Source organism: Alligator mississippiensis, chromosome 15, assembly GCF_030867095.1.
Source record: "Alligator mississippiensis isolate rAllMis1 chromosome 15, rAllMis1, whole genome shotgun sequence".
Taxonomy (NCBI): domain Eukaryota; kingdom Metazoa; phylum Chordata; order Crocodylia; family Alligatoridae; genus Alligator; species Alligator mississippiensis.
Genome location: NC_081838.1, coordinates 8,949,435 through 8,975,931, shown reverse-complemented (window position 1 = coordinate 8,975,931; position 26,497 = coordinate 8,949,435). Strand labels below are relative to the sequence as shown.

The 26,497-nt window shown below is 50.8% G+C and overlaps 1 protein-coding gene and 1 long non-coding RNA gene across 5 annotated transcripts in view; one reads left to right on the top strand and one right to left on the bottom strand.

Annotated features, from left to right (window-relative positions):
- The first annotated feature begins 10,180 nt into the window (after nt 1-10,180).
- The window catches only part of VDR (vitamin D receptor), a 78,863-nt gene continuing 62,546 nt past the window's right edge, over nt 10,181-26,497 (top strand). For all 3 annotated transcript variants that reach the window (XR_002088911.2, XM_019482714.2, XM_006273342.4), the window contains exons 1-2: nt 10,181-10,249; nt 19,341-19,430. The gene's annotated coding sequence lies outside the window, so the exon portion shown is untranslated. The remainder of the gene's footprint in view (nt 10,250-19,340; nt 19,431-26,497) is intronic.
- Nucleotides 18,060-23,203, bottom strand: LOC132245763 (uncharacterized). Of its 2 annotated transcripts, none has more exons than XR_009457481.1 (2): nt 22,837-23,203; nt 18,060-18,367 (listed from the first exon to the last, which is right to left on the bottom strand). It is a non-coding gene; the product is annotated as an uncharacterized LOC132245763 (long non-coding RNA). The 2 variants fall into 2 exon arrangements; XR_009457480.1 differs by lacking the exon at nt 22,837-23,203 and adding an exon at nt 18,815-19,344.

Genomic DNA, 26,497 nt, shown 5'->3' with positions numbered 1-26,497 from the left:
GCCCAGAGCTCTTGACAGACCTGGCGCCTGCCCGGAAATGCTCGCTATGTCCTGGCTGAAGCTCATCAACACCAATCCACTGCAGGAGTCCCTGGAAACTGGCACCTTTTCTCCTCTGCCCCACATCCCTGGTGCCCGCTGTCCTGCATTCCCCTACACACGTGGCCACGGCCCCCAGTCCATCTCCTCTGGGGAGGAGAGCTGGACAAAGGGATTGTGGCGCTGCTTTGAACTGGGAAGGGCTCGGCTCTTGCAGCATGTGTGTGTGGGTCAGATGCGAGCCCGGCTTAGCCCTCTCCGCACGAGGCGACATGTTGGAGTTCACCGAGCCATCAGGAGAAGGAGGGTCACCATCAAGCACCTTTACCACTGGAGCTGGATTGAGGGGTCCTAGAGGACCCCCCCTCCCCAGGCCAGCCAGCAGCCCAGAAATCCTTCCCCTGAAGCATCCCCATCCAGCTCCGCTTGCCGTGACGTCAGGCAGCAATAAGGAAGGCACAAAGGGGAAACTGAGGCAGCAGTGAGACCTGATCTCAGTGTGACTGAGCTTCTGTTTGTTGAATAACTGGGGGGGGAGGCTGCGTTTTCATCCTGCTCGTGCCCCCCTGTTGGAAGGCAATGCTCAACAGTGAATCCCTGGCACCTCTATGCTGGGCCGGGCATGTCCGAAAGCTAATGAGCAACATCTGGAAGGATCTGCAGCCCCCAGAGCTCCCTCAGCCCAATGCCACCCACCCCATCTCAGCCCAGCCATCGGCAACACCAGCCGGACCCCGCGCTCGGCCTGGAGTGGGATGTTTCTGTGCATCTGCACCCACGTGCAATGGGGCTGGAGAGACCAGGAGCATCTCTGGAGCTGGGTGAAGAGGGAGAGAGGAGTGGGAAGGGGTCACTGGCTGCATGCCTGGATGCCCCTCTCCGTACCTGCACCCCAGGGCCTCCTCCGCAGCACTTCTTGCCGGGATGCAACTCCCTCAGCACCCCTTCCCCATAGCATGAAGCCTCTGGCCTCCCGCTGCCCCTGCTTTCTGCTCAGGTGGATACACAGCGTGCGTCAGGGGTGAGTGCCTCTATAAATAGCCTCATTCCACAAAGAAACGGCCTGCTGCAGCCCCCAGGAATTCAATCTTACGAAGCCCTGCTGCGGCGGGAGCTGTTTGTCGGGAACGCAGCCGGCCGTGACCTCCTATCATCCCAGCTTATCAGCCGCCGGCCTAAGGGCCCGGCTGAAAATAGCCTCTTGTCCCCAACGTCACACCACACGCCTCGGAAAAAGACTGTGTGGGAAAACCGTGGGACCAGAGGAAGGTGGCAGGCCCCCCACCGGCAACGTCACTGCTGCAGCATCGCCCGCTGCCCTCTGGGCACAGGGCTGGCTGGGCATCTACACGCCTGCAGGAGGTAGGGGCCGGGGTCACAGCATCCTGCCCGTGTACCCCAAAGCACCTGGGGCTATGATCAGGAAGGCCCACCTGGAAGAGAGAAATGTGCACCAATGGTTAAAAGGTCTTTGAGTTGTTCCTACTGGGGACCTTAGTTCGGGTCCTGCCTCTGCATGGACTTTGGCTTTGTGCCCAATTCTCCTTCCAACCTCTGTTTAGATGGTAAATATGGGTTTTGGAGCAAGACCTGCCATTTGGGGCCTGGGCAGGGATCCACAAATTGGTGCCCTACATTGCAGCCCCTTCAGCCCAGCCCTTCGACCACAATCACTCCAGGGCAGGAGCCACGTCTCTTTAGGTTTCCCCTCACCAGTACCAGGGACTTTCAGCATGGCCTAACTGACTTAGGAGCACGAGTCTCACTGAAAAAACAAAGACTCGTTATCTCGGCACTTCTGAACCTCCCTCTGGAAATGGTCTCCAAGCAGGACCTCGCTCCATCTTTTGCCATCTCCTGCTCTTTGGCTTCATCCCCAGGAAGTGGGGGAAGCAGAACAAGCCTCTGGCTTGAAGTTGAAACCAATCACTGACAATAGAAATGGGATGCGACCCACGCGAGCATGGATATGGCTTTTACTTTCCTCTGATGCACCTAAAATTGGGTCTCCAATAGTACCCGATACCAGACCAGACAGACACCAGGTCCAAGCTGGTTGCATTGCTACACTTTGATCCAATCAGAAGTCAAGTCTCACTTTCCCCCAGTAACTCCGCAGGTAAAAACTGTTCCTCCCTTAATCTCCGGTAATTACCGAAGATCATTTGTGCACTAGATTTAAACACCCACGCGGCGGCTCATTGGGGCTGTTTATTCTGCGGAAGCAATTTCTTCACTCACAGCTCTCAGCATGCGACTTTTTGGGGGCAATTTATCCACCCCGTTCTCTGGGTCACGGAAGTTCGGAGCGAGGAGCTTCTTGCTAGGAAAAGTTTTTGCTTCTTAAAAGCTTCCCGTTAACTTCCCGGCCATCTCAAACAGAGCAGCAGTCTCTAGTGCTGGGGCAGGGGATCTGGACCTTTTTAGACTCCAGACCCCGTCGTCTCCCTCGGAAAATACCAGCTCTTTGCTTTCACTCATTTCTTGACTACAGAAAAACCCCAGAGCAATTCTTCTTTTGCAAAGAACTCAGCGAGTCCCCAGCAGGCCAGGACAGTAGAGACACTCTGGGCTCCTATAGGAAATCTCTGGATTTATCTTGTGAATCTACATACAGGTGTTTTCACAGCCAGCAGTGCTAATATTGCACAGCATCTCACAGCACCCCTGAATGCCACGGCACCCCGGTTGAGAATCATGGCTCTAGAAACTAGCACCAGTAGATCAGCTCAGTAGCCTCCGCACCTCCAGAAAGAGATAGCTGCAGCGGTAGGACCAATACTTGGAAAGGGAAGCTATAGGTTCCAGATCTGACCTTTCTTACTAGAGAGATGTCAAGGTAGTTTTCTTGCTTGGTTTTCACTTCCTGTCCTAAATGACTGTATGCAGCAAAGCCATCCCCACGTCTGGTCCCAGAGGCCTCCGCGGGCAGATGAATGCTTCCCTAGAGCTTTACAGCTCCTAAATTTTAATTTTGCACGGCACTTTTGGGAACCATTTGAATAACGGGGGCTTGGTAAACGCACCCTCACTCTGGAACTGCTGCCAGGAACGTGCGCCGCCTCCATAACAAGCACGATTAAAGCAATCATGCGGGACCGTGGCAGCCATTAGCCTTCCCTAGTTGATGCTTCAAAACCAGGTGCCTTCTAGGCAGGCTCGTCCCTGTATGGTACTTCCAGTTTTTGGGAGCACCCCTGGAGGCTGCTGGAAGAGGAGGCTTTCTGGAAAGTTTGAGTCTCATTCCCTCCGGCCAACTGGAAACGAGATGTGCAGGGGGGAAGAAACATGCAGTTCCCCCCCGCCCCTTCCCCCCCGAAAAATCCCATTCACTTCTCTTTTTGCAGGACTAATAGAGAAAAGTCCTCTTCCTTTTTTACCCAGACTGGTTCCTTTAATGCCACGTTTCTTCTGCCTCCAGTACTTCTACCACCCCCATATTCATAACATCTGACCCCCTGCCTTGTCTTGAATATATCTACTTCCCCAGTGCCCACTGAGGCAGGACAGTGCTACTATGCCCATTGTACGGAGGAAGGGAACTCCGGCACAAAGAGGCTAAATGACTTGCCAAGGGTTACACAGGTAGTCTGCGGCAGGGAATGGACTCCAAGACAAGTCTATCAGTTCCCAACATACCATACTGACTCCGGACCAGCTTTTCTCCCCATGAGGGAAGAGACTTGCTCAGTTAAAGCAACCAGGGAGAGTAGGATTTGACTGTCTTGGGTCCAGAAAATGAAGCTTGGGCATGAAAAAAGCACAAGCTCGTTATTATATTTAACTGCCACATGGCTGTATATTTGTTTCTCCAGCACCTAGTAGAATAGGTCCCATTCTCCAGGCTATAAAGGGACATCAAACTGTGATGATCACCAGTCTGGGTATGGCAATAGCACATAGATGATGATCACCATTCTGGGTATGGCAATAGCACATAGATGATGATCACCAGTCTGAGTATGGCCATAGCACATGGATACCCTGGGTAAAAGCATGGCTCCAGTATACTAGGCACTACACGGGTAGATAATGAGACAGTTCCTCCCCTTAACGCAGCCAATCCCAATGCAGCCAAGCCCTTTCACATGTTCCTAGCTCGAAGCTTAAAGTCCATCTCAATCTACATAGGCTTCAGTCCTACTGAAATGCAGAGACTCTAGCATGTTAAACAGGTGCTAAAATGCTTTGCTGAACAGACGCCAGGAAGCATCTGAACTCAATGCTGCAGCCTAGGACATACACCGGGGGGTACATGACACCCTGTAAGGGCTGCACCCCCAGACCCACCTGTGATGGTGAGATGGCTAGGATCCCCCAGCTCTTTCCTGGCTCTGGAAACAAGAGGCTTTAGAGGTAAACCAGCCCCTGCGGTTCCTGGAACTCAGGGCACGTGTTGACACCGAGTGTCCTGTGAGTTCCCGGAGTCCCGGAGCTGCACCGCCCCACACAGTTTCACTGTTGATCACAACACAACAAAGGGTAAGAATTAGTCATGCAGAGAGAGCCCTCAGCCTGATTCAAATGTAGCCTTGTTTTTGCATAATACAATGCCCAAGTTAAAGGCTCAGGTACCAGGATCTCGCAGCTACACATGCACAGCAACATTGATGCCATGAAAATCTCCTAATTCCAATCCTGTGATTTTGGAGGAAAAGCTAACTTGCGATTTCTGAGTGCATGGGATGGAGGACTGAGGAATGGGGAGTTACCACCAGCGCAGTCCAGAAACCAGAGCTGCCCCATAACACTCCCCGAGCTCGCTCTCTGCGTTCAGGACAAACAGCTCCAGGCCTATGGATCTGAGTCGGCTTCCTCCCAGGATTGATACAGCCATTACAGGGTTGGCAGCTTGCGGGACTTGGCTTTTTTACAACCTCAGCTCCTGGAGCCATGTGATTGTGCAAGAATTACCTCTCACTAAAAATAAGCCGAAGTACGTGGTTGCAAAAACAGCCTGAACATACTCCCTCTCAAGCATCCAAACCCTGAAAGCAACTAAACCCCCTGGGTTTTTGTTCCAAGCCTCAGGATCTCTAGTGGGCCTGTGACCTGTACACATCATCTATCAATCACCATCGTTTTGGCTTTGTGGCATGTCACACTCCCTTTGCACTGGGATAAGTAGCTATGCAAAGTTGGAGACGGTGGAAACCCTGTTCGGGAGTGTTTCCTGGACCTCACGCTCACGCGGCCCCGTGACTGCTGCACGTTCACCCCCGCCGACTGCCAAGTTCTGAGCCATCAGATTAACTTTAATAGAGCCCTCATTTCCTTAAAGATTTCGCCTTTTTTCTTTTCACCTGATTGGTGCCATTAAGTCAATTTAGCAAAACATTTTCCCTGGTAAATTAAAGCAGTTGAACTTACTGTGTGCAGGTCACAGTAAGGGGGGGGGGGGGGGGGTTCTCTCCTGTGCTGACATCCCAGATGCCTCCGCTTTCTCCCTCGGCTGTGAGTTGACTCTCGCTCTGCATTGTTGGAGCCAAAGGGGCTTGGGATTCATTTTGGTGTCTTTCTTAAGTCTTCTCCCCAGTTTCTAGCCCTGGTAAATGCTTCTGCTGCCTCTGCAGCATTATCTATAAATCTTTCTCAGACCTCTGCCTTTATCCCTGAGTCTAACAATACATGGTGTCCTCTCAAAGACCCAGCTCCTGGACTCAGGTGCTTCTGTGAGGATCTCAGCTCTCTCTCATCACTGGAAGAAGGTGAGCTTCTGTCCCTGGCTGCAGAGAAAAGTGTGCAACAGTTAACCTTCGAGGCTCCAAAACCAGAAGGCCAAAGAAAGCAACCTGCACTGATCTGGGGGAAAAGTTGCAATCTGGGGCTGCAGGTTAAATACCAGGTTCTAATTGTGCAGACACAGCTGTGCTGATGGGCACCCACGGGTGGAAGTTATGGAGCTGGGAGGACTTAATTAGAACCAAAGTACTGCACAAATTGTGTTGGCCCCTGCTGGGCAAATCTCACCCTTGGGGAGGAAGCAATTCTCCTTAGGACTAGAAGAAGGTTGTGGGGAAGAAGGAGAAAATAAGAGCGTTTCTCTGCTAAGGGGTACACGCTTGGACCTGGCAGAACAATTTCCAATCAGAACAGGGATCAGCAATGCTGAGACTCAGTATTTTCTCAACGTGCCTTGTCCTTCTCCTGATACCCACCAGCCCTGGGGCAAGGATGCTCACTATGCAAGCAGCTCCCATTTAAGCAATCTCCACCCAGTGGCCAATGCCTAGATCCCAGAAGCAGCTCAACCCCTTTTTACTTTCATTCAGGAGACTCCAGCTGCTTAAACCGCATCCCAGCAGACCGTATGTCACCAAACTAACAACCTGGGATGTGGGGTAGGATGCCCCAGTTAACTCAATTAGCCCTCATGGCAGCACCTAGAACGGCCACTGGCCGGACCCACCTGAATATACCTGCTCTCAAAAACTGAACAGACCTGGGCCAAGCTAGTACTTGGATGGGCAACTGCTGGGAGCCAGAGGTGGGTCAGATGCATGAATGATCGGCCTAAATGCAAAGGCATCATACGTTTCCTTGTTGAGCACACAGCTGGGAGAGGGGTCATTTAGAGAGCTCTTTGTCATGAGTCATGGCTAGGCAAGAACCTGGAAGAAAGCCTGCAGACCTAGAAACTGAAGCTCTAGTGTGGAGGGAAGGCGTCCAAGCTGAGTTCTGCCTGCCTGCTGCGGTCCAGCTTCCGAGACTGGCTGCATTCAGTTCGGCAGGGGCTGGAGACCTGGAGTTCCCCCAGTAGGAATCGCTATTCAGGGACCCCAGGAAGAAGCCCACAGTCTTGGCTTTGTAAAAGTAGCACTGAAGTGGAGCCTGAATGAGCATTGAAAAACAGCACCGGGCAGGAGAGGACTCCCCCGGGGATGTTCTGGGAGCAGTCGGTTGCCTGGAATGGGTGGGACCGATGGTCCACGGCTGGAGGCCAGTGTCACAGAAGAGCGCAGATGCTGGGGGATTTGGAGGCTGGGAGGCTGGTATCAAGCCAAGCCACAGGCTTTCAGTTTCCCTCTGGCGGAGAGGCTTGGGCTGTGAGTCAGGCTTCTGCAAAACAGTGCGGCATTTTGTCAGAGCCTCTGCCGCTTGCTCAAGAGGCCGAGTAAAACAGTCTGCAGAGCCGAAGGAAAGCAGATAGGCTTATCGCACACCCCGTGGTGGAAATGGGACCACGTGAGCAAGCAGCCAGGGTAGAAATCCTCCAGTCCCCAGCTCGGTTCTCTGGGTCTGGTGGATGTTAAAGCTCTGGTGCCGTGTCTTTGCAGATCGCTAGGTCCATCTCGCTACCAGAGTTAGCCTGGGCTGCAATCGCCCTGCCTACATTTGCCCGGGCAGATCTGTTGTGGTGACTTCCACCCACCAATACAAAACAGGAAGAAGCTGGGAGAGGTGATACCGGAGCCTGGAGGAGGAATACATGAAACAGGGCTGCGCTGCCCCAGTTCAGTTTGTACTTAAAGCTGGTTATGAGCAGGGAGCTGGGTAGTTAGCTGTTCCCTGACCCCTTTTTAAGTCAGGATCACAGGAAATCCTTTGATCCTAGCTGACTTCCTGCCCCTGGGGTAGGGGGCTGGATGATCTTCCAAGGTCCCTTCCAGTCCTAATGTCTATGAAATCTATGCAAGTGGAGCTCAGGAGGTCACTGCTAGTCCAGCCTCCTGCTCAAGGCAAGATCAACCCCAATTGAACCATCCCAACCAGGTGCCAGTCTGACCTGCTCTTGAAAATGTCCAGGGATGGAGATTCCCCCACCTCCGTGGGCAGCCTGTCCCAATGCTCTTCATCCCCAACCAAAGTCTTTTCTGCTGCAGCTTGAGGCCGTCGTTCCTAGTCCTGCCCCAAAGAGCCACAGAGAAAAGCCCATCACCATCCTCTCTGTATTCACCCTTCAGGGATTTGAAGACTGTTATCAAATCCCCTCTCACTCAGTCATCTCTTCTCTTCTCCAGACTAAATACCCCTCATTCTTTCACCCTTTCCTCATCAGTCCTGCTTTCTCTAATCACTTTTGTAGCGCTCTACTGGACTCTCTCCAATCTGTCCACATCCTTTTGGAAGCGCAAGGCCCATAACTGGCCGCAGCACTCCCGGGGGGGCCTCATTGCTTCACTTCCCCATAGTATTGCTCCTACCAGCTGTGCTAAGTGAATACCAGCCAAGTTTACACCTCTGGAGTCAAACTGATGCAACACGCTTGAGTTAAAACCAGTGCAAATTTGGTGCACCAGCTCTTGACAGCCTCCTGTGTGAACAACTCTAAAATCCAGCTGTTGGTTAAAACGGAGCAGGCAAGGCCTGAAGTATGCGCTCTTCGACCAGCCACCCCCATGGGTCCGAGGGGCTGATGCACCAGATAAACCCGCTCACCTGAAATCTGGATGTTTCAGGTTTGCAACAGCATTTTGGCATTGGCCGACTGGTCATTCAGGATTTAAAAAATGGAGGTCATGCTAATAAATCCTCGGGGGGGTTCTGCCCTGACTTTAAGATCCACGGGGCTGTGGGAATCCAGCTGCGCTACCCAACCGTCTAGAGAAACTACCCTTCTCCCATTAGAGGGGCTGTGTGGGGACTGTCAGTAAAGGAAGCTGTACAGAAAATTCACAAACTGGTGAGAGCGATGGAGGGAGTGAAAGGGGATCAATGCATGGGATTAGGTCCCTGGCCCCATCCCCTTCCTGCCCCTTATGCCAGGAGGGAGTTCCCTGCGTGGCTGCCCCTGCATTGGCAAAGCCGCGCAGGTACAAGCCCGGGTTTGCGAGTGCCTCTGTGCTAGGGGCTCCTGGCAGCACGTCTGCACTGTGGCTGCAGCCTCAGCTTCCCTTCCGGCTATTTGTATCAGGCCCCTCCAAATTCTGGGTAAAAACCACCTGCTGTCACAAGCAAATGGCTCCGTGGGAGGCTTTCGCTTGCCCCTTGGCTCCATTTTCCAGGCACTGAGGGCCGCTGGGACCTTTCGATCTGAGCCATGGGTTTCACATCAAAGGAAACATCAAAGCAAAAGGTTGGGCCCGTCACTCTCGTCTGCAGGGGGAATTTCTGCCCAGGGCGAGCTCCATCCGTTAAGCCGCCAGCCACGAACCGTGGGTGCTCCTTATCGGGTACGAGACTTGCTGCCTGGTCTTCCTTCCTCCCACCACCGCGTCCCCGGGGGGAGCAGGATGCCAGTGCTCTGGCCTGGATGTTGCTTGCCCCCCAGGTGCCAGGTGCTATAGGTATCAGGTGGGTGCTAGCAGCCCAGGCAGGGGGTGCAGGGAGAGCCCCCCAGGTGCGTAGGTATGGGGGGGTGCAGGGGGAGCCCCCCAGGTGCTGTAGGGATGGGGTGGGTGCAGGGGGAGCCCCCCAGAGTCGCATTGGAAGCCCTGGGGGGGGCAAGAAGAGCCCCCAGAGTTGCTGTGGTAGCCCGGGGGGGGTGCAGGGGGAGCCCCCCAGGTGCTGTAGGGATGGGGTGGGTGCAGGGGGAGCCCCCCAGAGTCGCATTGGAAGCCCTGGGGGGGCAAGAAGAGCCCCCAGAGTTGCTGTGGTAGCCCGGGGGGGGTGCAGGGGGAGCCCCCCAGGTGCTGCAGGGATTGGGTGGGTGCAGGGGGAGCCCCCCAGGTGCTGTAGGGATGGGGTGGGTGCAGGGGGAGCCCCCCAGAGTCGCATTGGAAGCCCTGGGGGGGCAAGAAGAGCCCCCAGGGTTGCTGTGGAAGCCGTGGGGGTGCAGGGGGAGCCCCCCAGGTGCTGCAGGGATCGGGTGGGTGCAGGGGGAGCCCCCCCTAGGGCCGCAGCTCAGCCTCGGGCCCAGCCCCGGCGCCCCTAGTGTAGACGCGCCCCCCCCACGCGGCACAGCAGCCACGCGCAGCCGGGCACCGCCCACAAGCCGGGAAGGGGCGGGGCTTAGGAGAAGACAGGGCGGTATTTCCCCCTCCTTCCCCGCCTCTATTCCTAATAAGGTAAGTGGCTGCCCTTGGCCAGAGCAGCCGCCGGCGCTCATTGGGTGGGGTCGGGAGCAGAGCCGTGCTCTCATTGGACGGAGGGGCGTGGCCATGGCGGGGGCGTGGCTGGAACGTGCCAGCCGGGGGGCGGGGCGGGGGCGTCACTGGGGGGTGTCCCCTGGGCGGGGCGGGGCCGGGCCGGGGATTCCCGTCAAAAGGCGGCTCCGCGGGGGGAGGGGACCGGCCGGCCGGGACCGCCGAGCTGGGGCTGGGGAGCGCAGGTACGGCGCCGCAGGGGCACGTGTGGGAGGTCCTGGGGGGACTGCAGGAGGGGACACGCGTGGGACCCCGGGGACGCACGTGGGTGGCACTGGGGGGGGACACGCGTTGGGGGCACACCCACGGGGGGTACCTGCCAGGACCTGCGTGGGGGCACACGTGTGGGTATGCCTGCCGAGAGGGACACGTGTGGGTGCTTGGGTGACACACACGGGGGCGACACGTGGAAGTGTTCGCTCCCACGCCTGCCCCTCTGTCTCGGGACACCTGTGGGCAGGGGGTCCCGACGGGCCAAGCGGGCGGCAGCCCCGTGGGACCATGCGGAGCAGGGCAGGAGGCGCCTGGCCCTGACCCGGCCTGCAGAAGGGGATCTGTATCGATTGCCAAATGTCCCCATGAGCTGGACGTCCTGGCTTCCCGGGGTGTATTTGTCCTGGGGGTAGAGGCTGAGCCCTCCCCGCTCTTGGTGACAGATGAGGCTGTGGGGACCTGTTTTCACCCTGCCCTGGACGTCCCTTCCCCCTCCAGCCGGCCGGCGGTCCGCAGGGGTCCTTCTGTACCAATTGATTTCCCCATTTAAGAGTTTTAAGAGGTGCCTTTTTCCGACCGCGTCGTGCAGGTACTGGACTGCGGGTGTTGTGAGTCTCTCCCCCCCTCGCGTCCTCTATCGCTCGTGTAACTTGTTTCTCCCTGGCGATGGGAGTTTTCCTCGTGGCATCTCCTCGCCAGCTCCTACCTTGTAAAAGGATGAAGAGCTGTAGCGGGTGCAAGGAGAAAAGGAGGTAGAGGGCTCTTGCTGCTATCTGTGCCTCTGTGCTGGGGAGGTGGTTATTACAGGTGTCTTCCCGGAGGCAGGGGGACAAGGCCCGAGCCCTGCTGTATCCGGGTGCAGTCAGCCAAGTGGAGTCTTTGGGGAGCGGGGGGATGTGGTTTGCGGGCAGATGGAGTAAAGAGGAGGGGAAACGGTGCAGGAAAGTGAGCGGCTGTGATTTTTCTTCCCGCCTCGTGTGGGGCCGCAGTTGTGGCTGTAATGACTGCAGGTATCTGGACTCGGTGGCTCAAAACCCAGTTTCTACCCAACTTGAACAAAAACCCATCCCAGGCCCCGCCACGTTCCACGGTGCGTCCTGCACCCACACAAGCCCCAGTCAGTGACTCATCTTCCTTTAAGGACTCTGCTGAAAGAGCAGCAGCCTAATTAAAACGACTGGAGTTTCCCTTGCTCAAGGCTTCTGTTACAAAGTCAACTTTATTCTCGAGTCTACCAAATCCAGTGTCGCGGGGACCGTCTTCCTGCATCCGCAGCAAAGCGAACGTGAGCCGGGCCAGCTGGTCCTCCTGGTGCGTGGCTTAGAAGGATGGGATAAGGGGGCTCCAAATAACTTGGATGCCGTCTAGTGGCTGTCCCGTTTCAGCTCTCTTGGCTAATTCAGCCAGCCAGTAATAGAGATACTCTTCACTTGTTAAAGTTCCCCTCACTGCGATGCAGTCGGGTTACAGACTGAATCCAATTTAAAGGTCTTACTTTCAGACTGAAGTTCCTGCCTTCTCCTGCTGCGAGGCGGCTTTTCAGTCATTACGAAGGACACTTGCGCAGCCTGGGGAAGGCAGGCTTTCTAAATCAGCGAGCAAAACCCACTCCATCTCTTTTAATTAAGAGTCCTCATTGCTTTAGCGGGGAAGTATTTTAGGGAGAGCGCGACTTTTTTACTTGTACCGCTCTGCATCCTAAAATGTCAATCTGCCGTTCACAGCGACTCCCGCTGATTGCTGCGGATTTGAGCTGCGCTCTGGACAAGCTGTTCTAAGTTGTGGTTTTGAAGGACAAGTGATGAGAAAATAGTGCTCTGTCTATTAAAATGCAATGTACTTGCAGGGAATTGGATTCCTCCTTCAAATACACCAGAAGCTGTTTTTCTTGGAAATCTGAGCATGAAATTGGCACTTGGAATCGATGCTTTGTCTCGGTTCCTTTTTTAGAGCTGCCTAACAAGTGGCATGAAAACCTGCTGTCCTGCCCTTTAGCTTAGTGGTCACTTAAGTTCTTGCCTATCCCCCCAAAAGTTACTGTCCCTGGGTAAGTGGAATCTAGAGGATTATCTCTGACTGGATCATGTATGTTCCTCCTCATCCTCAGACCCAGACCTGTGGGAGACAGTGAGACCCATGTCCTCATTGCTTCCAACTTCAGTTGCTTAAGGGGGTGTCGAATGAAACCACCACTGCCCTAGAGCATTTGCTGCTGCTTCTGTCCGTAGTGGAGGCCCATACCACTGAGCCCCTCCAGGCTGTGGATGCTTATAGCTTGCTGGTAACTTGTAGACTCTTGGTGCTAAATTGTTGGGATCTGGTGACTCTTTAGTACCTGCTTTGCCATCATAATAGTATCATAGGTCCCTTCCAATCCTAATTTACTAAGGAGGTTGCATCTAGTTCATCCCCCTGCTCAAAGCAGGACCATCCCCAACTAGGTCATTACAGCCAAGGCTTTGTCTAGCCAGGTCTTCAACGATGGAGATGCCACCTCCAAGGATGGAGATGCCACCACCTCTCTGGGTAACCTGTTCCAGTGCTTCACTGCTCTCCTAGTGAGAGTTTTTCCTACTATTCAACTTAAAACTTCCCTGTCCACAGCTTGCTTAGGGAAGTGCTCTTAACAGGGGTGAAGCAGTGAGGACACCCCAACTGGGGGCTGTATAGGGGATGGCTCAAACCGCTGCCAGGCTGGCCTGCAATCAGACACAGGTTGAAGACCTCTCAAAGGAGTCTCAAGGCACAGCTTGTTGTGTGTTGCCAAAGGCACAAAATAATATGAAAACACAACTTGGCCAATGAGACGAGCATCTCTTTCTCTGGGCCGTTTGCTTTTCAGACTCAAGAAGCAATCAGTGGCTCGCACCTCGGTGCCTGGTACCTAGATACCAAGGTACTTAAAGCAGATGGTGCAATAATCTAGCCCTTGTGTGATATGCAAATATAGCTGTACTAACTTTGGGGAGATGACTGTTTCCATCTGTGTTTAAGTGGCAATTAGGGCTCTGTTTAAAAACCCTACTCTGTTTTATTTTGAACCCCTGTAATATAGTCCGAAAACTAAATGAATCCACCCAAAACTTCCTGCAACCTCCAGGAGTTCAGGACACTGGAAAAAGGACTCGGATAAAACAAACCATGAAGTGTTTCTCTGAAAAACCTTAGCGTAAGAAAAAGAGGGTGAAGCCAGAAAACATGCCGTACTTTCAGTGGGGTTCAGCCGAAGGTGACTCAAATCAGCATGTGCTACCGCAGAGGTTTCTGACGGAAAAGCCAGTGATACTCCACAGCTTCAGCTCAGCGAAGCCACCTGCACTCCAGTTCACTTAAGGTGATTGTGGGGAGAGGGGGCTTACATTTATCCTGGTGCCAAGAGCTACCCTGGCCACATTTGCTCATGCTTGAAATAAATGGAGGCAACTTTCCGAAGAGGTCCAAAGCCGTTGTCCTGCGAGTCTCTTGGAGGGTGGGAGGGGAAGGTGAATCCATCATCGTTACTTGTAGGGCATGTTCCTGCACTGTGCTGGGGGGAAGATTGTCTCATTTGCTTCACCTTTTGGGTACCTCGGAGAGCGGAAACCAGATGGATCTTTCTGCTGGATATCTAAACTGTTTTTTAGTGTCATCCAGGATTTAAAGAGATTCTAGACCATGCGGCTTGCATGGTGTTGCAAGGCTGTCAAGCCTCCCTCTCCGCCTCTCTGCAGTGTTGGCCAAACTCTAGACAGCAGCGGGGGACCTGGTGCTAGATGCCCCGTCTGGAAGATAAGGCGGCGCTGGTCGGATTTGGCTCATATTGCAAACGCGAGCGCTAGGAACCTGTTTATTTTCTGCATGGCTTCTGCAGAAACTGGTGGCACTTGCCCAAGAGCTAGTTCTGCTTGCCACAGGCCAGCGAATTTATTTCATAACATGCCTTTTCACACTGTGGTTTGCGTTGGTCTGAGCTGAGGCTTAGGAAGTACTGCAAGTATTGCATCATGAACGTGAAATAAAATAAGGCTTGTCAGTCATTGGATACATGATCATTCCTCCAAATGGCTTTTGAGAGTGACTCTTCAAACATGCACTTAATTTTGAGGCAGCTAGGGAAGGCTGTGTTGCAACATCTACATGCCATCCTAGTGATGCACAAACAAGTGTGTTGGACTTGGTTTCTAGGCCATAATTAGCTGTATTGCCCCTGGAGCCTGGTTGTGGACACTGCCCTTCTTGCTTGGTGGCTTTGTGGGGCACGTGGCTTGATGTCACTACTCCCGAATGATCGGGTTGTATGAGTGCCTCCTGGAAGTGCCTACCTCTTTTCCATTATTCCCTCCCTTTGAGATCCACCAGCCCTCTTCAAGGCACCTGTAACAACCTCTTTCATTGTATATACACAACACATGATGAAAGCATCTCCTGTTTCTCTTCCCCATAACTCTGTGGTTTAGACAGGCCTCTACCTCTCATCTGTCCCACAATAGCCTCATGACCACAAGGCTCTCACTGTGATTCTCACCTAACGTCATCTCGTGTGCTGCATGCAGCTGACAGAGCATGTAGCAGCTGGCTAAAAAGAGTCGCTGTGATCATTTACCCACAAATTTTTCAGCACCAGCTGCAAACACCCACCTAACTTTTATTTAGTGGCCAGCTGAATAAGACAGTCTAGCTGTGAATTAGGAAAGGCAAGAACTAACCTGTACAAGTGTAAAAACTGGTGTTCGAACCCAGTGCATGGAAGACAAAGCTCATGGGTAAGTCCTTTTGAAGGTGGACAGATATAATGACGTAATCTAGTAGTATCTCTTCAGACGTGGCAGGCAGAAGGTAAGGTAGAGGTGCACCTTATAGACTAACTGAATGCACAAGCTTTCATGAGCCACAGCTTGCTGCATTGGAAAAGGCAGTCAGAAGTTCTGCCCCAGAGGAAAGGGAGCGCCTTGCATTTGGGACTCGATCTTCAGGTGTTTGTCCATGAAAATCTCAGACTCGAAACTAGTGATGATATCAAGAGGCACCGCAGGGCGAAAGGATTCTGGTTCAACAGGAATACAAGAAGTTTTTTGTTTTGTTTTTTTAATGAACTATATGTTTTAAAATGCAAAGAAAGTCTGTAACTATTCCATCAAATAAAATGATAGCATGAGTAAGTCTGGCTCAAAATTAGATCCTGAACCACTGACCCAAGAACCAAGATCTGCGCCATGAGGAACAATCTGAGCACTAACCAATATGTGAATCTGGAACGGGCTCCTGCAGGACGTGGTGCTGTCCCCTACTTTGGGGATCTTCAAGAAGAGACTGGATGAGCACCTAGCCGGGGTCGTCTGACCCCAGCGCTCTTTCCTGCCCAGGGCAGGGGCTCGGACTTGATGACCTACTGAGATCCCTTCCGACCCCAACATCTATGAATCTATGTAGGGACCTCCAGGGTAGCAACAACAGAAACCTCCTCAAAGGAGATGGGTTGGAGACGTGTCTCAAGCAGATGCTGGCCTCCAGTAATTTTGCCCTGACACGTCTGTTACCTGACAAACCCGCTGAGGACGGTTAGTCAGCCCTCCGCCGTCTTTGGAAGACAGACTGTGTTTTGTTGTCGACAAATGAATCAAGGTGGACTTGAGCTTTCGCTGTGCTCCAGGTTAAATCCAAGCTCTTGCCAAGGCGTATTTGGAGACGTGCCCGACTGGATCTGCCGCGTGGAAAGACTCTAGGGTTAACAATGGCACCTTTTATCTTGTGAGACCAAGTCTTGCTGGTAAGCACTAGGTGGGCGTCTTCCTGCTTACTCAAGACTTCAGCAGGATCTCCAGAAATGTTGGTGCAAATGTCTCTGAAGTCTGAGCACTCCTCCTTTTGCCATGAAAATATGGGTGTCCTGCAGGCTGTTTTTTTTTTCCCTGCCCCGTCACAGAAACTGCGTGTGTTCCCAGTGGGGCATTGGGCTAACTCAACCCATTTTTTAACAAATTTAAATCTTAACATTTTTCTTGCCTGGCTTGAGGATGCTGATGAATAGAAGAGGTCAATCCAAGGCAGGGGTGGCCACCCTGCGGCTCTTCAGGAGTTAATATGCATCTCCTTGAATCTTTGCAGAAGCACACAGGGACCAGCTTCCAAATATAAGCTGGTCCCCGTGTGTTTGTGCATCTCCTTGAATCTTTGCAGATTAACTTCTGAAGAGCCGCATGTGGCTCTGGAGTTGCAAGTTGGCCACCTGTAATCCTGGGTATGGAGGGAGGAGGGAATTGCAACATCCCTGGTGCATCTTCCTGGTACATGCAACCTGACGGGGATTTTGAAGCTGTGCAACAACCCCTTTCTATCTAGAGCTCAGCGCCCCTTTGCTTTGCAAAAAGATCACTTTCATCCTGGGGGTACTATATAAATAGCTTCCTTTCTCCTCTATGGAAGGAGAGGACTAGACGATCGAAAAGCACCCTGCTTTTCTTTCTGGGCATTCAGCTACTGGTTTCTAAGAGGGGAAGGCAAATTCCTGAACTGGGCATGGTCCTGTTTCTAGCAGAGAGGTGACAAAGTAGGGAAGGATGCTGTACAAAGAGATGGCACTTCATGGGCATGTAAGGGAATAAACTGGGGGTGCGTGTGGATGTTTTGAGTATGTCCAACCTACTCGTATTCCCTGCTTGACTGGCAATGATCTATGAACACGGACTCCTGTCTCCTCTGGGTCTTGCTGTCCTCTTGACGCTATGGACTTGTCTGCTCTCTGGGCCTGGCTGAAAGTATCCTGTACTGTGCGCCTTTTGGGTAAACTCTTGTAAAGGAAAGGCCCATGTCCTGACTGAATCTTTCTTTTCTTTTTTTTCCAGCAAACAATTTAGAAACCTCACATTGTGAAACCTCCTGCTATTGCTGAGAGAGGATGCCTAGAATTGATGGGAAGGAAGGATTTACCCCCATGAGTTCCCTTTTTAATTTCTGTACATCCTTCCTTTTCTCTAAATCTCTACAAACATAGCTCAGCCTTGGGTGCTGCTATTTAAGTACCCATTTGGTGGAAGCTGGGAGGAGAAGGCACGTGCTTTTTACCCCGTGCGCAATTCCACTGCAAAATTGAGGAAGTGTTTTCCATAGCGTGCTTTGAAGGGTTGTATAGAGCAGACAAATGGCTGATCTAATGTCTATATGGGCAGGTTATTAGCAGCAGCACCTGAGAACAGCCTGCACTTGTGGGCTTTGGGGGGTGGGAGGAACTGGAGCATGAGGAATATAAGCTGCAAGATAGAAAAGGAACAAAAGTCCAGCCAGATAAGGCAGGTCAAAGATTCTTGTGTGATATAAAGTTGAACTCTTCTTTTTTTTCAAAAGTTCTGGAGCAGCTACCATGAAGGCACAAGTGACAGGATGCCAGTACTTAATGCAGGGGCAGGCAATTATTTTGGGCAAAGGGCCACTTACTGAGTTTTGGCAAACTGTGTTGAGGGCTGCATTTCTCTTTCCGGCACAGGGAAGCAGGAACAGCCCCATGGTCCCAGGCTAGAAGCCTCTGCTAGGCAGGAGTTCTGGTTGGGCGTAAGGGCTGGGCAGACCTTGCTGCTGGGTCCTGCCACTAGCTTCCTCTGGGTCCTACTGCCCCTGGCTCCTGTCATCTTTGACAGGCAGCTAGGAGCAAATGAATATTAATTTTTTAATTTTTTAGGGGAGCCGCAAGCCAGATGAAATGGCCTGGCAGGCTGGATCCAGCCCCCGGGCTGTATTTTGCCCACCCCTGACCTAATGCTAGTCAGGGTGCCCTGGGTCATGTAAAATGGACTAAAAGTATTCTGTGACTTTTATTTATTTATTTTTTTTAATGTTGGCAATGGTGAGAGAGGGAAGGCTCCAGCAAAGGCTTAGCAAGGTTTTCTTTTCAGTCTCCAGCTGCCCAGCAGGAGCTGGGCTGTTCTCTCTTCTACCTGCACCCTCCTGATTCCTGCTTGGGAGGACTTTTTTTAGTCCTTGTCGCAGTTTCTTGAGATGCAACTTGGGCCTGCTCCTTGCTTTCCCCAGAAGCTGAGCTGCTGCTGCCAGCTTCACTTAGGTTAGAGGATGCCCAGAAGCCAGGAAAAAAATGGGTCTGAAGTCGTCACATTGAGCACCTAGAACAAAAGGCACTGCTCAAAATATGGATCAAAAAGTACCCATGGTAGAATAGCAAAAGAGCTGGGAGAAATTAAGAGCGGTGTATGGAAACCCCAAATCCAGTTACTCTGCTTTCCAAAACCCAGTGTTTTAAGGTGATTTAAATGATCAGGCATTTATAGTAAGCAAAAGATAGTTAAACCATACCAGACCAATGCAAAATTGACAAAAATTGGGAAGCTCAGTTGTTACAAATAGATCCATGTTCTACCCATTATAAAGATGGGCTAAAAAACCTGGTAAGTGGAAGGCTTTCAATCCACCTTGTGGTACAATTAGATACTTGGGGGTTTTAGTTTGTTCTCTACCCTCTAGATTTTTTTTTCTTATCTCTTACATTAGTCAAGGGAGAGAGCTGAGTAAAATGCCTCCTCTTTTAAGGCAGGAGACGGGAAAGAACTCACGTTTGAGAAAGGCAGCTTCCTCGGTTCCTGGAAGAGAAGGGAGAGGCTCGTGTCAGCCGAATTCGCTGAGAGTTTTGTTTCCAATCACTCCTCTCCCTCTGCTCCGGGCTGCTGAAGCTGCGGTGGTGACTTGCAGTTATGTTCAAAGCTTTTGTAGGGCTCAGAGACACCCAAGAACTCCCCTCCTTCCCCGCACCCTGACTCAAACCAGCCGGACCGTTATTTCCTCTTCTCACTTGGGTCAAGAAATCACATCTAGCATCTTTACGGCTTTGCGTTGACAACCTACTGAAACAAGGAAGTGGTGTATGTAGCTAGTTGCCTGCTTAAAAATAGGCATGGGCTTGGGTAACCTTCAGAAGCGCTTTTCCTCTGCTCCGACCTCTTTTAATACGATCCATGTGAAGCTCTGGCTGAGAAGGCTGGGCTACGGCAGATTGAAAATGCTACATAAGAAACCCGATAATAAAGCCATCTGACCGTATGCATACCTCCGGGTTGTAACGACTGTTCGTTTTATTGCCAGGTTTTGATGCCAGCGGTGTGGAGTGGCAGTAGCTGCTAACACAAGTCTTCTGCATCCCGACTCTGAGACGTGCTAGTTGTCGCAACATCGGTGAGTCGCTCGTTAAAACTCCCTGGCTCCCAGCAGGTAGCTCTGCCTAGTTACAAGTGTCCAGCAATTGCTCTTGTCCTTGCGGTTTCCTAAGACACTACTTGGGTTCACTTCTCCCTACTCCCCTTGCATGTCTTCTATTTAAACTTGGAGACCTGAATTCTCAGGTATTCAGCCATGTGCTTTCACATCTCTCTTATAAAGGGCCTTTACAACTCCTTCTTATGCTGCAAGCGGAGGTAAAGGATGCTGTGGTGTGATAATCAGGCCCTGATCAACTAGCGGCATTTGTGACGGTGGATGTGTAGCAGTTGATGTCTTTGATTTTTATAGAGGCTCCCAAAAGAGTCCTCTCCGCCTCGCTGTTAGGAATAAAAGGCCTGTAATGCCTTTTATTCATCTACCCAAAGAACCTTGCCTACCTACGTCCTTAGACCAACACGGCTACAGCCATAAAAACCATGCAATGCCGTGTGATGGTGCACAGCGACAGGGCCTATGGTGTCCAGTTTTATTTTTGCACAATAGGCAAATGAAGTGCTTCTGCCAGAAGTGTTTTCCATCACGTTGGTCCAGCTGGTGGGAAGCAGGCCAGACCTCCTGGGGATGTCCAGGTTGGCTGTGCAGACAGTACTGGACAACAGTCCAGCTGGGATTGCCGCTATGCTGTGATCTTCTCCATGCCCATGCAGAGCAGCATTAGGTGGGACTGTTGATATGGTCTCCGTTCTTAACTCAGTGCTGGCCGAGTACATCTCCAAAGATGAGGCTTTCTAATGGATCCCATCTGAGTCTGCTGGAACGTGAGATGTGGAGCTAAGATTTCTGAACCTTTGTCCACCCATGATTTTTTTTTTACTGGAAGCTACAATTATGGTCTCGGTACTGCAGGTTCCAGGGAAGAGCAGAGACTCTGACTCCGCTGCTCCAAGGAGGTGATGCCGCAAGACCGTGGTCCCCAACCTCTGGCCCCCAGGCTAGATCCAGTCTGCAAAGCCATTCTCCCCACATAGCTGGAAATTTGGCAGTGGGGGAGTGTTGGCAGTGTTGGCACTCTCCTGCTGCCAAGTTTCTGGACCCATGGGGAGCCCTGCTGCAGGCTGTATAATGTGGCCTTGCTACGTGATGGGACAATCTAGCGCACCAGTAGGGTGGCCATCATAAAGGACGGTCCGGTTGTCCTCTGTCTTCTATTGATACGAAACCTGATGACCTTACGTCCTCTATTTTTCTTTTCAAGAGAAAAATAGAGGACATAAAGGCATCCAGTTTCGTATCCGCAGGGGACAACCAGACTGTCCTCTATGATGGGCACTAGTGGCCAGGTCTGGGCAGGGGGTTCAGGCTGGAGCATGGGAATGGGCCAGCACGCAGCTGGATCCATGGAGCAAGGCCAGACCAGTGCTCTGAATTGTGCAGGCTGATCCTGTATGCCAACTCCAGGTGGGATCCAGCCCGTGAACCAATCCCACACCTCTGTTTTGTGAGTCTGCTTCTCCTGTGGAGCTGAAGGGGGGGTGCCACTACATTTGCGGAAAGCAGGGAACTTTGTGGCCAAAATACGTAAGACCCTTTACACCGAAGAAGCCTTGAGCATTGACCGTGAGGTCACTTTGCTTTCTGTTCCTCTAGAGAAATGCACGGCCTTTGTCAGGGGATCCTACAGAATATCAGAAATCGTTGCCTCTTTCTGTAGTCCAGGTATTGGTCCAAGTCACCCTGTAGACTCCTGAATTGTCTGATTAGTTTAGGCATTTTTCTTTTCTGCAAAAGAGCTGTAAAGCCACAAATATGCTGACATCGCCGGTATTATTTATAAGCCTTTATAGCACCATAAATGTTCACACTTTAACACAGATAAGGGGCATTAGTTGCCGTCTAAATATATAGTTCTTGCTTAATTCTGTAGTGGGTGCTCTCTGTTATCGCAGCTGGCGTCGTTAGTCCCATTTCTCTGTCTGAGAAGAGGTAGGGAAGCTTTGCTGTATCAGGTGCTAGACTGGGGCATGCAGCTCTCGCTTCTATTTCCATCCTGGTCTGCTAGGAGATATCTGATCAGTCGCTTCAGGTCTCTCCCCTGTAATGATGGCGACTTTGATTTTTTTTTTTGCAAAGCTTTTTGAGGCTGTATTGATGAAAAGCACTCTAGAAAGACTCGGCTACTGTGTTTAATGCTGTTGGCCAGAGAGCTCTTTGTCAAATTTGTGCGAGTTTTACCATGTGAGAGACTTATCCTTCTGTGGTCTAATAGTGTGGATCTCCAGTAGGAGGATGGAGCTCTGCTGATTTTGGTTCATAGCTGTATTTATCTGGCAGGGTTTTGGACTAAGCTTTTCTGTGTTATCTCTAATGGGCTAACATATTGACTTCTCGGCAGTCCTCTTACTCTGTAACTTCAGGTTCAAGGAGCTCTTATCTGTCTCCGCTAAAAATAGTGCGGTTATAGTTCAAAACAACTATCTCGTATTTGTGCGCTCCAAGGTTGGACGTTTTTATAATGATTTCTGACCAAGGGTCTGCTTCACATTCAAATATAGTAAGATCTCTGTAGCTGTAGCAGACTTGGCTGGGAGATCAGGGGATTTAGTTTCTGTTCCTGCTTGTGCCACCGACTTGTTGGGCCTTTGTTCAGTCACTTTGCTTTTGTGCACCCGTCTCTCCCTTTTTTTGTCCCTCTTGTCTGCCTGGGCCATGTGCTTTTCAAGGCATGGATTGTGTTTCTGTATGCACAACGCTTAACTAAAAGAGGCTCCAATTTTGCCTCTCTGCTTTCTCCCTGATGAAGTGATTTTCTGCACTAATGACTGGGAGACCTCCTTGGGAACAACTCATTTGCCGGCATAAACATCTAGGCAACACAAAGGCATTGCAAAAGACGGCACTTTCTTCACGTGTTTTCAATAACTGGGATTTCCTGGGCCCCTGAATTACAAGCCCGACAGGTTTGCCGTTGTTGTCACAACAGGTGACTTTTGGAACAACACAGCCTTGCAAGGGCTCGGTCCTATGGAGAGCTTTGAGGTAGAAACGTGACCGTCAAGGTCTTTATGCCTTGTCCTGGATTAACCAAAAAACTCACTTCTCCTTTTTTGGGGGGGTGAGATCTCTTACTGGAACAACTGTATCATTGGGAGAGATGTTAGCTGAGCTTACAGGCACACAGTGCCCTTCTGCTTGGATCAAGGCAAGCCAAAGTGCTCCCCTCTATAAGCTCACGGGTAAGTCCTGTTCAATTTGACTTGGACTACTCATGCTGAACTGCAACCTGTGTTTCTCTGGATGCAGAGACCAACAAAGCTCTCCTGCCCTTTGGAATTGGGACTAGGAGTTTTGTTTTTTTTTTTTCCACCCCCCAGTTGTAATCATAGTGCATTTCAAAGCCGTTTTCTATAGACCGTGCATGTACCTGTACATCATCGGAGACTCTCTTGTAACACCTTGTCTCGGGGAGAGGTGGGAAGAACAGCCTGTGATTCTTACCCTGGAAGGGGTACCGTTCTGATTCTCATTAGTTCACCGGCTCGTTATCCTGTGAGCTGTCGGCGGCACTGCAAGGAAAGGACCTGATAATTGAGGAGCAGGGCACTTTTCTCGGGGTCACGTGGCTGCAGCGCTCCTGAGGGCTCTAAATTCCCCGTGTACTAGTCAGCTCCATCAGTCCAACACTGGAGGCAGCCTTGGGAGCCAGGACTGCGTGGCCGCACGCTGACGGACGCGCTGCAGGTAACTAGGCTCTTTGTATCTATCCAAGTAGCTTGCTTTTTAGAGTCCTCCTTTCCATGCTTGGGGGGGGGAAAAAAATATATATATATTTTTTTTTTGCAAATTCACCTGGCAGGCACTGCACCGGGTGAGACTTCCTCAAGCAGGCAAGAGACATCAGCCTTCCTAACACGCTGAGCCAAACAGAGTAAGACTTGTTTTGAGTGAAGTTTCTCTAATGACTGTAATTATTAATGGTGAAGTTTAGTAATTGCTTACTTTGCTTTATCTCTCATTTCCCCAAGGGGGTTGGCATAGCTGCCTTTCATTGTGCTAAACGTTTTCCTTTTGACCTCGTGATTTGGGGGTCGGACTCGATGATCTATTGAGGTCCCTTCCGACCCTAACATCTATGAATCTATGAATTTCCCTGTAAAATGAGATGAAAACTGTTTTTGAGGGGGGGTCCCATTAGTTCTTCAGAAAGATTTTTATCCCGGAGTTGACTGACCTGGCTGGGTGTTTTTCTTGCATAATAACAGAAAGCAGCTTCTAATTTCCTTCAGGAAAAAAAGGCAGTCCTGGCTAACTGCCATGCAATGCCTTTCAGCAGTTATTAAGCACAGCAATCTATTAACAGGTTCTTCCCCTTTCTTGGAAACCTTGGGACATAAGGGATTCCTTGAATCATTTAAGAACAATGTGCGTCTCCATCCTAAGATTATAATCTATATGGAAACAGTTTAAGAAGTGCTTTGGCATTCATGACCAATGCCTCTATAACATCCTTTATCCAGTTAATCCAGTTATCCAGTCCACTGTAATCCTCAGATTAAGATACAGGCATCACTATGCCAGGAAAAGTTGGAATATCCCATGAATACATCTGGAAGCCGAGGAGGAGCTGTTTTTTCCTTTTTAAAGACAGATGTGGAAAACTGGACTATAAGGGAAAGGTTCTGTGGGTGCACAGGTGGGTTTTGGTCTTACTTCTGCTGAGGACAATAGCTTTATCTGATCCTGGTTTTTAAATATGCCAGCACTTTGCATCTTGCAGAATGACTGTTTGGGATGAGTAAGTAGTCATGATTTTCGGGGATGAAATATATTGCGCTGGCTTTGTTCCTTCATTCTAGCCTACCATGTCGTGCTGCTTCAAGTGCAGGTTTCTCACTATTGGTACTCCCCTCCCCAAAACCCGCCTGAATCTTCCAAGCGCTCAGAAGAGCGGTGGATGGCTATTGCGAGTACATGAGAGCCACCTGGTTCATATTTGCCTGTACCCGCTCCAAGTGCACCTGCTCTTTTTTCTTCTTTCATGGGGAGGGAGGTTACATTTGTTATGAAAACTGATTTTCCCCTTGGTGTTTCTAGCCAAAGATCTTCAAATCCTAGTCGTGACTTGCCGGGCTGTCAAGGCAAGCGAAACCAAGCTGTTATCTTCTGACCGGCTTAAATAGAAGTCATCTTGGTCTTTTATTTTACTTTTATCTCCTGCGATCTCGCTCAATCACTTTTTTATTATTTTAGAGGCCTTGGAAGCGGATTAGATTCCTAGAACAAGCCGCATGCCCTCCGCACGGTTGCTATTTTTGTAAGCGCTGTACCTAGCCGCCAGACCTTGAATTCTAGACTCTTGACTTCCTTGTAGATGCTGTCTTTAATGCCTGTTGCACAATGGAAGGTGTCAAATGTCCCGTTCATTAGCTTCTATGGCAAAGGTGGTTAAATATCGCTGGAATGGCTTTTGCCCTAAAAGCCAGACTTGTCCAGGACTTGTGCAACGTGCTACTTCAAAGCTGTTTGCACGCCGATCGGCACAGCCCCCGCCGAGTTGCATGTTGCCTTCACCTCCCAGCTTTAATTTCGGCTTCTCTGCCTTGGTAGTGTTGCAATGCACGGCTTGCTTCCTCCTTGTTGCCTGTGAAGCGTGTGTGGAGGTTCCTTATCGCATCCTTAAGACCGTTACATGGTTTATATGTATTCCTGTATCTTCCCCCGACCCATTCCCCTTGTGTCGCGTTTTGAGAAGTCAAAGATTTTGCTAAATCCTGGCAAACCTCATCCCTGCCTCAATTCTTGTTCTTATCCTGAGCGCGTTGGAAGAGCGTGCAGCCGAGAAGTCAAGAACAAAGGTCACAAAAAGAAGAAAAAAAAATGAGAATAAGGCAATATAGTTGGGGGGGGGGGAAAGGGGTGCCAATAACTGTAATGTGGTGAAGCTCTTAAGGACGAGAAATTAGGAGACACTGTACATTGGAGACGAAAGATTTTAGTTGGTGTTTGAAAGGAGGGTGATTCTTCACTTGGCCGTTGCTCCAAAATAAGTAGACGTGAATACAAGCTAATAACTGGCTGCACTGATGGAGAACTGATTTCTCTCTTCAAGTAAAAACATTTTTATCGGTTTGGCCCTGGGCCTCCTGTCTCTACTCCTTCCACTTAACGTAGTTACAAAACTGTTTGGCTATAGTCAATGAAAGGTGCCGGAAAATACTAGTTGTGACCATGCCTCGCTTTCCCAGACTGCTTCTCCTTGCCTGGGCTTTGGAAAAGGGCGAGTGATGCTATTAGAAGAGCAGTGCTTTCCTTTGTCCTGCCCCTGCCGCACCCTACAATTAGCTGGATGCAAACACGGTATCGTTATTTCCAAGGTACAGCGGTATAAATAGCACTGTAATGCAGTTAAGCAGATAACAATATCAGTGTGGGAATCATGCTGATTAAGTCAGAGGTGCTGTTTCCAGTGGAAAAAACCAGCTCAGGGAAATATTCTAGATAAAAGTGGAAAAGGAAAAAAATCGCCGCAACTCGCTCCCGTGGCCCGACGGTGGGAAACGAAATCTCTCTTCGCTGCCTTGCCTTTGGCCTCTTCAGCCGTGTGCAGCTGATAACGTTGTGAATGGGTCTAGTTGCAGGACTCTAGTGCCAATCGGGCAGGGTTTTTTGAGGGCTGATGGAGCATAGGTTTGGTTTTTTAAGAATGACTTTGCCTTCTTGAAAGCTTCATATCCAGCTCTGGAGTCTAACTGAAGAACTTCTGTCCAAGAGTTCATGGTGGGCTGGAGAATAGCTATATTTATATTGTTCTGTTCATTACTACCCGGTTGATCCACACTCCCGGGTCTTGGGTGATTAAGGATGGCATGGCATCAAAAGAGGGGCCACTTGAAAGGCCAGCACATCAACACTGAACTGCTGAAGGGCCTTTGACCTTCTTGCTGGTCTTAACATCAGTCCTCCTGTGCTTCCATCTGTAGAGTCCTGAAAGGCTCAGACCTCTCCTCCAGTTAGTCTATATTGGGGCTCCATAAGAGACCAGTAGGAACTGGTGATGGGTGCCAATTGATACTACCTGTGGTGTA